General features: G+C 41.8%; 1 pseudogene; it reads right to left on the bottom strand.

Annotated features, from left to right (window-relative positions):
- Window positions 1-9021: 9021 nt before the first annotated feature.
- On the bottom strand, window positions 9022-9121 carry LOC129651863 (uncharacterized; annotated as a pseudogene).
- Between the last annotated feature and the right edge of the window lie 232 nt (window positions 9122-9353).

A 9353-nucleotide genomic window follows, 5' to 3' on the forward strand; every position in this document is an offset into this window, starting at 1 on the left:
CATCTTCGCTTTCTGCCATAAATGTGATGTTATCTGCATATTTGAGGTTTTGATATTTCTCCCAGCAATCTTAATTCCAGATTGTGCTTCATCCAGCCCAGCATTTTTCATGATATATTCTGCATGTAAGTTAAACGAGCAGGGTGACAATATACAGCTTTGATGTACTCCTTTCCTGATTTGGAACCAGTCTGTTGTTTCATGTCCAGTTCTCACTGTTGCTTCTTGACCTGCACACCAATTTCTCAGGAGGCAGGTCAGGTGGTCTGGTATTCCCATCTCTTTCAGAATTTTACACAATTTGTTGTGATCTACACAGTCAAAGGCTTTGGTGTAGTCAATAAGCAAAATGTTTATTGTTTTGTAGATGTTTTTCTGGAACTTTCTTGCTTTTTTAATGATCCAGCAAATGTTGGCAATTTGATCTCTGTTTCCTCTGCCTTTTCTAAACCCAGCTTGAACATCTTGAGTTCATGGATCACATACCATTGAAGCCTGGCTTGGAGAATTTTGAGCATTACTTTGCTAGCGTATGAGATAAGTGAGTTTCAGTTCAGTTCAGTCGCTCAGTCGTGTCTGACTCTTCATGACCCCATGAATTGCAGCACGCCAGGCCTCCGTGTCCATCACCAACTCACAGAGTTCACTCAGACTCATGTCCATAGAGACAGTGATGACATCCAGCCATCTCATCCTCTGTCATCCCCTTCTCCTCCTGCCCCCAATCCCTCCCAAAATCAGAGTCTTTTCCAATGAGTCAACTCTTTGCATGAGGTGGCCAAAGTACTGGAGTTTCAGCTTCAGCATCATTCCCTCCAAAGAAATCCCAGGGCTGATCTCCTTCAGAATGGACTGGTTGGATCTCCTTGCAGTCCAAGGGACTCTCAAGAGTCTTCTCCAGCACCTCAGTTCAAAAGCATCAATTCTTCAGTGCTCAGCCTTCTTCACCGTCCAACTCTCATATCCATACATGACCACAGGAAAAACCATAGCCTTGACTATATGGACCTTTGTTGGCAAAGTAATGTCTCTGCTTTTGAATATGCTATCTAGGTTGGACATAACCTTGCTTCCAAGGAGTAAGTGTCTTTTAATTACATGGCTCTAGTCACCATCTGCAGTGATTTTGGATCCCAGAAAAATAAAGTCTGATACTGTTTCCACTATTTCCCCATCTATTTCCCATGAAGTGATGGGACCGGATGCCATGGTCTTCATTTTCTGAATGTTGAGCTTTAAGACAACTTTTTCACTCTCCACTTTCACTTTCATCAAGAGGCTTTTGAGTTCCTCTTCACTTTCTGCCATAAGGGTGGTGTCATCTGCATATCTGAGGTTATTGATATATCTCCCGGCAATCTTGATTCCAGCTTGTGCTTCTTCCAGCCCAGCGTTTCTCATGATGTACTCTGCATAGAAGTTAAATAAGCAGGGTGACAATATACAGCCTTGACATACTCTTTTTCCTATTTGGAACCAGTCTGTTGTTCCATGTCCAGTTCTAACTGTTGCTTCCTGATCTCCATATAGATTTCTCAAGAGGCAGGTCAGGTGGTCTGGTATTCCCATCTCTTGAAGAATTTTCCACAGTTTCTTGTGATCCACACAGTCAAAGGCTTTGGCATAGTCAATGAAGCAGAAATAGATGTTTTTCTGGAACTCTCTTGCTTTTTCCATGATCCAGCAGATGTTGGCAATTTGATCTCTGGTTCCTCTGCCTTTTCTAAAACCAGCTTGAACATCAGGAAGTTCAGGGTTCATGTATTGCTAAAGCCTGGCTTGGAGAATTTTGAGCATTACTTTACTAGCATGTGAGATGAGTTCAATTGTTGGGTAGTTTGAGCATTCTTTGGCATTGCCTTTCTTTGGGATTGGAATGACATTTTCCAGCCCTGTGGCAACTGCTGAGTTTTCCAAATTTGCTGACATATTGAGTGCAGCACTTTCACAGCATCATCTTTCAGGATTTGAAATAGCTCAACTGGAATTCCATCACCTCCACTAGCTTTGTTCATAGTGATGCTTTCTAAGGCCCACTTGACTTCACATTCCAGGATGTCTGGCTCTAGGTCAGTGATCACACCATCATGATTATCTGGGTGGTCAAGATCTTTTTTGTACAGTTCTTCTGTGTATTCTTTCCACCTCTTCTTAATATCTTCTGCTTCTGTTAGGTCCATACCATTTTTGTCCTTTATTGTGCCCATCTTTGCATGAAATGTTCCCTTGGTATCTCTAATTTTCTTGAAGAGATCCCTAGTCTTTCCCATTCTGTTGTTTTCCTCTATTTCTTTGCATTGATCGCTGAGGAAGGCTTTCTTATCTCTTCTTGCTATTCTTTGGAACTCTGCATTCAGATGCTTATATCTTTCCTTTTCTCTTTTGCTTTTCACTTCTCTTGTTTTCACAGCTATTTGTAAGGCCTCCCCAGACAGCCATTTTGCTTTTTTGCATTTCTTTTCCATGGGGATAGTCTTCATCCCTGTCTCCTGTACAATGTCACGAACCTCAGTCCATAGTTCATCAGGCACTCTATCTATCAGATCTAGGCCCTTAAATCTGTTTCTCACTTCCATTATATAATCATAAGGGATTTGATTTAGGTCATACCTGAATGTCTAGTGGTTTTCCCTACTTTATTCAATTTAAGTCTGAATTTGGTAATAAGGAGTTCATGATCTGAGCCACAGTCAGCTCCTGGTCTTGTTTTTGTTAACTGTATAGAGCTTCTCCATCTTTGGCTGCAAAGAATATAATCAATCTGATTCCGGTGTTGACCATTTGGTGATGTCCATGTGTAGAGTCTTCTCTTGTGTTGTTGGAAGAGTGTGTTTGCTATGACCAGTGCATTTTCTTGGCAAAACTCTATTCGTTTTTGCCCTGCTTCATTCCATATTCCAAGGCCAAATATGCCTGTTACTCCAGGTGTTTCTTGACTTCCTATTTTTGCATTCCAGTCCCCTATATTGAAAAGGACATCTTTTTCGGGTGTTAGTTCTGGAAGGTCTTGTAGGTCTTCATAGAACCATTCAACTTCACCTTCTTCAGCGTTACTGGTTGGGGCATAGACTTGGATTACTGTGATATTTAATGGTTTGCCTTGAAAACGAGATCATTCTGTCGTTTTTGAGATTGCATCCAAGTACTGCATTTCAGACTCTTTTGTTGACTATGATGGCTACTCCATTTCTTCTGAGGGATTCCTGCCCGCAGTAGTAGATATAATGGTCATCTGAGTTAAATTCACCCATTCCAGTCCATTTTAGTTCGCTGATTCCTAGAATGTCTACATTCATTCTTGCCATCTCTTGTTTGACCACTTCCAATTTGCCTTGATTCATGGACCTGACATTCCAGGTTCCTATGCAATATTGCTCTTTACAACATCAGACCTTTCTTCTATCACTGGTCACATCTACAGCTGGGCATTGTTTTTGCTTTGGCTCCATCCCTTCATTCTTTCTGGAGTTATTTCTCCACTGATCTCCAGTAGCATATAGGGCCCCTACTGACCTGGGGAGTTCCTCTTTCAGTATCCTATCATTTTGCCTTTTCATACTGTTCACGGGGTTCTCAAGGCAAGAATACTGAAGTGGTTTGCCATTCCCTTCTCCAGTGGACCACATTCTGTCAGATCTCTCTACCATGAGTCACCCATCTTGTGTTGCCCCACAGGCATGGCTTAGTTTCATTGAGTTAGACAAGGCTGTGGTCCTAGTGTGATTAGACTGACTAGTTTTCTGTGAGTATGGTTTCAGTGTGTCTGCCCTCTGATACCCTCTTGCAACACCTACCATCTTACTTGGGTTTCTCTTACCTTGGGCGTGGGGTATCTCTTCACGGCTGCTCCAGCAAAGTGCAACTGCTGGTCCTTACCTTGGATGAGGGGTATCTCCTCACCACTGCCCTTCCTGACCTTCAACGTGGGATAGCTCCTCTAGGCCCTCCTGAACCCGCGCAGCCACTGCTCCTCGGATGTGGGGTTGGTCCTCCCCGCCGCCGCCCCTGGCCTCAGGCATAGGGTAGCTCCTCCTGGCCGCGGCCCCTGGCCTTGGGCGAGGGTGCGTGGGGGCGTGGGGGCGTGGGGTAGCTCCTCCAGGCCGCTGCGCCTGACCTCGTTAGCGGGGTATCTCCCCTCAGCCGCCACCCCTGACCTCGGACATGGGGTAGCTCCTTCCTGCCGCCGCCCCTGACCTCGGACTTGGGTAGCTCCTCTTGGCCATTCCTGCGCCGTCGCAGCCTGGCACTCTCGGCCACTGCCTCTGACCTCGGACGTGGGGTAGCTCCTCTAAGCCGCGCTTGGTGCACCGGTCGCAGACGCTGCCACGCTTAGAGTTTCAGTGCTGCTGCTAAGTCACTTCAGTCGTGTCTGACTCTGTGCAACCCCATAGACAGCAGCCCACAAGGCTTCCCCATCCCTGGGATTCTCCAGGCAAGAACACTGGAGTGGGTTGCCGTTTCCTTCTCCAATGCATGAAAGTGAAAAGTGAAAGTGAAGTCGCTCAATTGTGTCCAACTCTCTGCGACCCCATGGACTGCCACCTACCAGGCTCCTCCATCCATGGGATTTTCCAGGCAAGAGTACTGGAGTGGGGTGTCATTGCCTTCTCCAAGAGTTTCAGTAGTTCAAGGCTAATATGGCAGGTCTATGTCTGTGGTAAATATCCCTTCTATTTAGATATTCTGCCACCCCAACACACTCCTCTGCCTTCCAACACCTTCTGCCTTGTAGTCTAAAATCATGCTCTGGCTTAAGCCAGAGGGAAGAAGAGAAAGGAAGAGTGAAAGGGGTATCCCTTCTTTGTAGAAGGACAACCCAGGAGTTTGACACATTAATAACACCTGTAATTATTCAGAACACAGTTCACTTGACCACATAAAAGGAACTCTGGTAAGTGTGGTTTCTAGTTGGACAGTAATATTCTCAGCTGTCCATTATTACTAAAGGCAGAAGGAGGAATGGATATTGGAGAGGAATGAGCCCTCTATGGCATTGTGACTAAGATTATGATAAAAATATATTAAGTTTGAAGGTTTCTCAAAAAACTAGAAGTAGAATGACCATGCTGCTGCTGCTGCTGCTAAGTCGCTTCAGTCGTGTCCGATTCTCTGCAACCCCATAGACGGCAGCCCACCAGGCTCCCCAATCCCTGGGATTCTCTAGGCAAGAATACTGGAGTGGGTTGCCATTTCCTTCTCCAATGCATGAAAGTGAAAAAGTGAAAGTCAAGTCGCTCATCATGTCCGACCCTCAGCGACCCCATGGACTGCAGCCTACCAGGCTCCTCCGTCCACGGGATTTTCCAGGCAAGAGTACTAGAGTGGGGTGCCATTGCCTTCTCCCAGAATGACCATATGACCCAACAATTCCACTACTGGGTATTTGTCAAAAATAAAGAAAGAAAACACTAATTCAAAAAGATACACATACCCCAGAGTTCACAGCAGCATTATTTACAATTGCCAAGATACAGAAGCAACCTAGGTGTTCATCAACAAATAAATGGATTAAGAAGATGTGGTATGTATATATACAATGGAATATTATTCAGCCATTTAAACAATGAAAATTTGACATTTACAACCACATGAATAAACCTAAATGGTATTATTTAGTGAAAAAAGTCAGACAGAGAAAGATGAATAATACTGTAGGATATCCCTTACAAGTGAAATCTAAAAAATACAATAAACTAGTGAATATAATCCGAAAGAATCAGATTCACAGATATGGAGAGCAAACTAGTGGTTACCCAGTAGAGAGAGGGAAGTGGGAAGGGACAGTATTAGGGTAGGGTATCAAGAGGTACAAACTATTATGTATAAAATAAACTATAAGGATACTTTGTATAGCACAGGGAATATAGCTATAAATATTTTATGGTAACTATAAATGAAGTATAACCTTTAAAAATTGTGAACACTTTGTTGTACATCTGAAATTTATATTGCACATCAATATTTCTCACTCAAAACAGTTTTTAAAATTAATTGTTGTGTAAAATGTGGCAACAGAGTCAATGAACTATATGTATTCCAGAAACATGGATAATTCTTAAAAACAGAATGTGGGGTGGAGAGAGAGAGAGAGGCGGGGGGAATGAGAAAGGTCTAAGAAAGAATGCATTAATAAATAAGCATAAATATGTAAATAATTCCTGTAAACAAGTATGGGGCCTTGAAAGTACAAACGGTAATATTGTGCTAAGAAATAAAGGTTTACCCAGCCAGATCTACATACTAAATCTAGTTCTAGCCATATGGTCTATTGGAAATTACATAAACGCTGTAAGGTCTAATTTTTTTTTTTTCTGATCTGAAAATGATAGTTATAATACACTCATCTTAAAAGGGTAGGATGAGCTTATATATTTAAAGCACTTATGACAGTGCTTGATACATAGTAAAATTCTGAGTAAAAAATAGGAGTTATTATTTTTTCTATATTACTGTTATTTTTAGAGAAATTGCATGAATATGAGAGATCAGGACTTTGTTTAAAGTTGATTCTTGGTAAATGTTTGTTGGATACATAATAGAAGAATAGAGTATATTTGGTCACAACTGCTAGAGAGGAATGACCTGGGAAATATTCAGTCATATACTAAATATTTATTAAATGTTTCTTGTGTGTCAGGACCTAAGGATACAAAGGTAAGTTAAAAACTAGTATGGATCATAACCAGTACAGGTGAAGGCAATTAGTAAAAAAATCATACAAACACATGTAAGATTCCAGTTACTACAAATACAGTGAAACAAAGAAGTATTCTGTGTGTGTATGTGTGTCTACTATATATGTACGTGTGGGTATATATGGCTTCCCTATTGGCTCAGTTGGTAAAGAATCTGTCTGCAGTGTAGGAGACCTGGGTTTGATCCCTGGGTTGGGAAGTTACCTTGGAGAAGACAATGGCAACCCATTCCAGTATTCTTGCCTGGAGAATTCCACAAACAGAGGAGCCTAGCAGGCTACAGTCCATGGGTCGCAAAGAGTTGGACTGAGCAGCTAAGTACACATCCACATATATATATATGGCTTCCCTAGTTGCTTAGATGGTAAACGTCTACCTGCAATGCGGGAGACCTGGGTTCAATCCCTGGGTTAGGAAGATCCCCTGGAGAAGGAAATGGCAACCCACTCCAGTACTCTTGCCTGGAAAATTCCACGGTTGGAGGAGCCTGGTAGGCTACAGTCCATGGGGTTGCAAAGAGTTGGACATGACTAAGTGACTTCACTATATATATATATATATATATATATAGAGAGAGAGAGAGAGAGAGAGAGAGAGATTTGATCTACTTAGTAGAGAAAAAAATCTTTCTGAGGAAGTGATACTTGAATTGACATAGATTAACAATTAACTTGGGCTTCTCTGGTGGCTCAGATGGTAAAGAATCTGCCAGCAAGTCAGGAGACCCAGGCTGGATCCCTGGGTCAGGAAGAACCCCTGAAATGAAAGGAAAGCACTTTCAAGAAAGTAACAGCATAGGAAAAGTAGTTGTGACAGCCATGTTATGGACTATATAGTGGACAGAAGGAAAAACAGTGGAGCTGCAGCAGAAGGAAAAACAGAACATGTGATGAGGTACATGGGAGAATAGGTAGAAGGGAGATTATATATGGGACATATGCTTTTTGAAGGGATTCTGTCTTTACCTCATAGGAAAGGGATTGTGTTAGTTTCCTATCACTGCTTAAATCAACATAAGTTTGTTCCTTTTCAGTTCTGGAGATTAGAAGTTCAAGATTAATTTTCCTAGACTAGAGTCAAAGTGTTGGCAGATCTGTTTCTTTCCAGGGCTCTCAGGGAAAATCTCTTTCCTTGTATTATTAGGTTCCAGTGGCCACCTGTATTCCTTGTCTTTTGTCCCTTCATCTTCAAAATGCATCTCTCCAGCCTCACCCAAATCTCTGCTTCTGCCATCACATCATCTTTTGCTCTGACCCTGAACACTCATGAATCTCTCTTACAAGGACTACCGTGATTACATCAAGCTCACCTAGATAATCCAGGATAATCTACCATTCTCAAGGTCCTTACTGAATGCAATACTTGCATTCATTTGAAAGTTCTTTTTGCCTTGTAGGGCAACATTCACAGCCTCTGATAACTGGAAAAAGAATATAATTGAGGGCCAGTATTCAGCCAAGTACTGAAGGCTCTACATTTGTTTAAACAGAAAAAAAATGACATACTCAAATTTGTATCTTTAAAAAGTTGCCCTGGCTGCCTAGTGAAGGACAAATAGGAGAAGGAGTGGATATATTGGTGAACCAGTTGAGAGGTAAACGCAGTGGTCCTGGCAAGGAAAGAAGGAAAGTAATTTCATCATGGAGCTGTGAACTATAGCACCTTGCCTAAGGAGGGGATGTGTATATACTTATAGCTGATTCCCATCGTTTTATATCAGAAACCAACACAATGTTGTAAAGCAATTACCTTCCAATTAAAAATAAATAAGGAAGTCTTAAGACTGTTAGAGTTAGCATGAATCTTAGAGAACACTGTCAGTATTGTGCTGGGTCAGTCTTGTACTTGCTTTCCAGAGCTCATATGTGCCTCTAATCTAACTCAACATTCAGTGATATATTGATAGCTTGAAATCAACCATGATGGGTCTATTTACACCATAGAAGTTGGCAAACAATAGACATCAGAAATCCCCAAGCTCTCCCAGAATCCAGTTGTTTATGTAACCTACAAACTGGGCTAAGTGATCTCCCTGTTTTCTCAAAGTCCACTTCCAGTAACAGTGAACTCACTCCTCTCTACCACACTGTTGACCAGTCCTGATTCTCATTCATTTTTCTGTAGAAACAGAAAAAAGATAGTAAAGGCCGATCTTTCAGAATGGGATTGCTCCCTTCCACTTCAGTATTTTCTATGAAGTGAAGTAGCTCAGTCTTGTCCAACTGTTTGTGACCCCAGTGGACTGTAGCCTACCAGGCTCCTCTGTCCATGGGATTTTCCAGGCAAGGATACTGGAGTGGGTTGCCATGTCCTTCTCCAAAAATATAAAAATATGGAACCCTTCACGAATTTGCGTGTCATCCTTGTGCAGGGGCCATGCTAATCTCTGTATCATTCCAATTTTAGTATAATAAACGTAATATTTTTGTCATTAGAAAAAATTAAAGACAACTTTTCTTTTTAAATATGTGTTTAAATAAATACATGTGAATGAAGACACAATGGAAAGTGTATTTTACAATGTTGATTGCTAAGCTATGATCTACTCACTGTAAAAATGGATTCCTACCTGCAATTATGTATAAGTTAGTCTTGAGTTTTCCATGGAATTTGTTACAGGTCTTTTTCTCTTAATTTGTTTAAGCTAGGAAGGAAGAT

This window comes from Bubalus kerabau, chromosome 4 (genome assembly GCF_029407905.1).
Source record: "Bubalus kerabau isolate K-KA32 ecotype Philippines breed swamp buffalo chromosome 4, PCC_UOA_SB_1v2, whole genome shotgun sequence".
NCBI classification, from domain to species: Eukaryota; Metazoa; Chordata; class Mammalia; order Artiodactyla; family Bovidae; genus Bubalus; species Bubalus kerabau.